At 41.5% G+C, this 5,160-nt stretch overlaps 1 protein-coding gene across 6 annotated transcripts in view; it reads right to left on the reverse strand.

Annotated features, from left to right (window-relative positions):
• Slc39a12 (solute carrier family 39 member 12) overlaps positions 1 to 5,160 on the reverse strand; it is a 110,048-nt gene that overhangs the window by 71,052 nt on the left and 33,836 nt on the right. The gene's annotated exons all lie outside the window — the stretch shown is intronic.

Genomic DNA, 5,160 nt, shown 5'->3' on the forward strand with positions numbered 1-5,160 from the left:
TGTGCATGAATGTATTTGTGTTTAAATGTAGGGACACGTGTACATATGTGGGAGCATATACATGTTGTATGCATGCACATGTGGATGCCTGAGGCTAACATTGGGTATTTTTCTCTATTGCTCTCCTTTAGTACTGAGTCGGGGTCTCTCATCTCTCTCTGACTTTGAACTCCTCATTTTAGTTAGTCTAGCAGACAGCATAGCCAGGGAATCCCTCACCTCCATCTCTCCAACACTTCAGGTGGGTTACCATGCTGACAGGCTTTACATGGGCTCTGGGTATCTGAGCACGAGTCCACAGATTTGTGGGATAAGTATGTTACACAATAGTACATCTTCTCACGCCCTAAAACTTTTAATGAGGACAGAATATAGTTCTGATATGAGTAACTTTTATTCAAATAACAAGTCGGTGCCCTTGTGGACTTTAATTACAACCAGTACAGGATTTTTAGGGAAGCAAATCGATGATTTACAAGTCTGGCCTGATTTTTCTATGGTGTAGGATATAAGAAGTTTTCAGTAAAAGCATGTTAATCAAGAAATTATGAAGAAACAGTGTTTTTCTCCCCATATCAAAATATTTATTGGTGACTTTGTGGGTAATAAAGTTTTACTATGGCCAGGAAATATTTGGTTTCATGGAAGAAAAGCCACACAAACAAGAAAACCAAGAGGAGCCTACAATAGAATGAGACAAAATATCACCTATGCATACAAAAAGGAAAGCCTAAAGTGTAAAGAAAAATCCAAAGTCTAAACTGAAAAATCAGAACCAAAGAAGCACATTCATGCCTGCCCCTGCATCCCAAAATATTAAGATGTACACACATGCCTGCCTCTGGATGCCAGGATCTTCTTTTTTATGCTTCTGTGTGTGTGTGTGTGTGTGCATTTGTGTGTGTACGTGTATGCATGTGTGTGTGTGTGTATATGTGCATGTGTGAGTGTGTGAGTGTATTTCTTTTCCCAGTATGGTCCTCCTAGTCTATAAACACATAGCCATGTAAGTGCCCACTCTAAAGTGACCTTTTAGGAAAGCACTATAAAACACAGTCACAAGGATGACACATGGTGAGCAATGCCTTGGGGGACTGTGAGAGAGGCTCCAGGAAAAAAGGCAGAGGGTCTTTTACCTCAGTGCATTCTGTTCCCTGGATTGTTCTTGGATGTGTTTCAGTGCCTCCTGTGACAAGTATTTGCATTCAATTTATAAAACATGTTTATTCTTGCTGGATGTCAGAACACAGCTGTAGAATCTACTCTGGTGAAAGGATGTGCTGAATGCTGTTCTCAGTGTACCCTGAGTCTGGATAGGGGCTCTGCCTTGCGTTTATGCTTTCTCAGATAGAATCTCTAGTACATGCCAGACAGTTGTGTTTTAATTGATCAATCCTGAGAATGTTCTGAGAAAGGGCTGCTCTGTAACTATTTAGTATGTGCTTATTGACATTTACATGTTTTTCTGATCATGTTTTTCTAAACTCAATCAACTTTCTTGGCTCATTGATTTCCTTGTTCCATTGGTGTATTCAGTACACTGAAACTGGTCATTGTCTGAAGCATTAAACTATATTCCATCCCATTCTTTAAGGTCTTCAAATCCCAGGTCTCACAGACAGATCGGCTTAGGTCCGTGAAGTCAAGTGGTGTCTGAATTGGGAACCTGAATGAAAAGCAAAGAGAGGATGCAAGGACCTCTGAAAAAGGAGATAAGCAGGGATCACTGTGTGGCTAAAAGCAGGAAAACAAACACCATGTATTGAGTTGATACATCATTTCATAAAAAAGAGTGGTGCCACAGTGTCTAAAGCCCAGCTGCAAGAATACTAAGATTTAATAATGGAATATGTTCCTTAGTTTCCTGAAAAGGGTACTCTAGTTCCCAGAATATGGTATCAAATGAAAGAAAATCTAGTTAAGTTCCATAGACGAGAACAATATTCAGGTACAATTTTAGGTGACTTGGGCTTTGATATGCACTATGATACAAACAATAAATGGTGACAAGTCAGAAGATTTGGAAAAGGCTATGATAGCACCCTGCCTGGACGATGACTAGCCCATGGATAACCTGATGGAATGCCCTTGCCCTTCTCCTAGTTTTCCAAAGCCTATTTGCTTTATCCCCTTCCCCAAGCCACAGAACACATCCAGTTATGGAAACACAGCATACAGATGCCTGGGAAGAGTGGCGATAGACACTCAGGTGTGGGCCCAGTGACCCTCCAAACAATCCCATTCTGTGTGAGAATGCCAAGAGTAATGATCAATAGTGCTAATCACAGTTTGCAAGGAAACACAGCTGGTGCTATTGTTCTGGTTGGGAACCAGTGCTGTGTTGCACTGACACAGAAGTAGCTTTTAAGCGTGTCTTATTTAGGGTCTCTATTGCTGAGAAGAGACACCACCGATCATGTCAACTCATAAAAGACAATGATGTGGGATTCCCCTCTGTATGTTGTGAATATGTTTTATTACCATTGGTTAATAAAGAAGCTGCTTCAACCTATGGCAAGGCAGAATATAATCAGGCTGGAAGAGACGTAGAGAGAGAATAGGAGTCAAAGAGATGACATGTAGCTGTTGAAGGAGAGAGACACCAGAACTTTACCTGGTAAGCCACAATTCTGTGGCAATACACAGAATAATAGAAATGAGTTAATTTAAGATGTAAGACTTAGTTAATAAGTATCCTAAGGTACTAGGCAAAGCAGTGTTGTAATTAATACTGTTTCTGTGTAGTTATTCAGGTCTGAACAGCTGGGAAATAACAGAGTAGCCAATGCCCATCAAAATCCCAGCAAAATTCTTCATAGACCTTGAAAAAACAGTACTCAACTTCATATGGAAAAGCAAAAAATTCAGAATAGCCAAAACAATCCTGTACAATAAATGAAGTGGAAATATCACAATCCCTGACTTCAAACTCTACTAAAGAGCCACAGTACTGAAAACAGTCTAGTATCGGCATAAAAACAGACAGGATGACCAATGGAACCAAATTGAAGATACAGCTATCAGACCACAGACCTACAAACACCTGATTTGACAAAGAAGCAAAAAATATAAAATGGAAAAAAGAAAACATATTCAACAAATGGTGCTGGCATAACTGGATATCAATATGCAGAAATATTAAAATAGATCCTTATCTGTCACCATGTCCAAATGAATCAAAGACCTCAACATAAAGCCAGCCACACTGAACCTTATAGAAGAGAAAGTGGTAAGTACACTTGGATACATTGGCACAAGACCACTTCTTAAATATAACCCCAGTAGTACAGACACTGAGAGAAACAATTAATAAATAAGACCTCCTGAAACTGAAAAGTTTCTGTAAAACAGAGGACATGGTCAACAAGACAAAATGGCAGCCTACAGAATGGGAAAAGATTTTCACCAACCCCACATCAAACAGAGGTCTGATCTCCAAAATATACAAAGAAGTCAAGAAATTGGTCATCAAAACAACAAATAATCCAATAAAAAATGGGGTACAGACCTAAACAGAGAACTCTCAACAGAGGAATCTAAAATGGCTGAAAGACACTTAAGGAAATGCTCAACATCCTCAGCCATCAGAGAAATGCAAACCAAAATAACTCTAAGATTCCATTTTACACCTCTAAGAATGGCCAGCATAAAAAATACTGATTATACCTTCTTCTGGAGACGATGTAGGGTAAAGGGAACACTCCTCCATTGCTGGTTGGAATGAAAACTGGTATAGCCCCTTTGAGATATCAGTATAGCGATTTCTCAGAAAATTAGGAAATAACTTTCCTCAAGACCCAGCAATACCACTTTTGGGTATATGCCCCCAAAATGTTCAATTGTACCACAAGGACATGTGCTCAACTATGTTCATATTAGCTTTGCTTTTCATAGCCAGAACCAGGAAACAACCTAAATGTCCCTCAACCAAAGAAAATGTGGTACATTTACACAATGAAGTTCTAGACAGCAGAAAAAAAAGACATCTTAAAATTTTCAGGCAAATGGATGGATCTAGAAAACATCATATTGAGTAAGGTAATCCAGGCTCAGAAAGACAAATATTATATGTACTCACTCGTAAGTGGATTCTAGACATAAATCAAAGTAAACCAGCCTACAATTTACAATGCCAGAGAACCTAGACAACAAAGAAGACCCTAAGAGAGACATACATGGTTCTAATCTACATGGGAAATAGAAAAGACAAGATCTCCTGAGTAAATTGGGAGCATGGGGATGATGGGAGAGGGTTGAAGGAGAGGAGAGGAAAATACGGGAGCAAAGAAAAATGTATAGCTCAATAAAATCAACAAAATATTAAAAAAGAGTTGTGAGCTGACCATGGCATGTCACCCCAAAGAGCAATAATACCTTTGATCCCAGTTACTAAGGAGGCAGTGACAGGAGCCTTGCAAGGGGAAGGCCTTTCTGAACTAGATAAAGAATTCAGACCAGACTGGGGAAATTAGTGACACTCTGACACTCAAAACAAAAATTTGGGGTTGGAGAGAGGGCCCAGCATATTAAGTGGATTCCAGGTCAAGTGTAAAAACAGAGTTTGGATCCACAGAACACACATAAAATCTGAGCAGCTGCCTTTTGTTTACGAGACACCTAGCAGCAAGGAGTTCCGGTCCAGGCACCAGGAGACATCACTGGGGTGAGTGAGTTTCTGACCCCGGCAGCAGCCCGGGACAGGGAACTCAGACACCCCTCCTACACTTCCTGGTCATCCTCAGGGGCTACTCTGCCCGATACTTCCTCTCTCTTTCTATCCCATCCAGCTTGCATCCACAACCCTACCCCCCTCCATCTGACTCCCTTCCCTCTTTGACCACATTAACATCTCCCAGCCCAGCCTGTTCCGGGCCCTAGGACCGAATCCGAATCGGCAGGGCAAACGGGAGGGTGCTAGCTCCTTTGTCCCCACTAGCCTGCCTGCAGCGAGCTAGGTAGGTCCTTTGTTTACGAGATACGGCAAGCAGCAAGGAGACCCGGTCCAGGCACCAGGAGAGACATCACTGGGGTGAGTGAGTTTCTGACCGCGGCAACAGCCTGGGACAGGGAATGCAGACACCCCTCCTACACTTCCTGGTCATCCTCAGGGGCTACTCTACCCGATACCTTCTCTCTTCCTATCCCACCCAGCTTGCATCC

The sequence above is a fragment of the Alexandromys fortis genome, unplaced genomic scaffold, assembly GCF_014885135.2.
Source record: "Alexandromys fortis isolate MF-2015 unplaced genomic scaffold, M_Fortis_MF-2015_v1.1 scaffold_52, whole genome shotgun sequence".
NCBI lineage: Eukaryota > Metazoa > Chordata > Mammalia > Rodentia > Cricetidae > Alexandromys > Alexandromys fortis.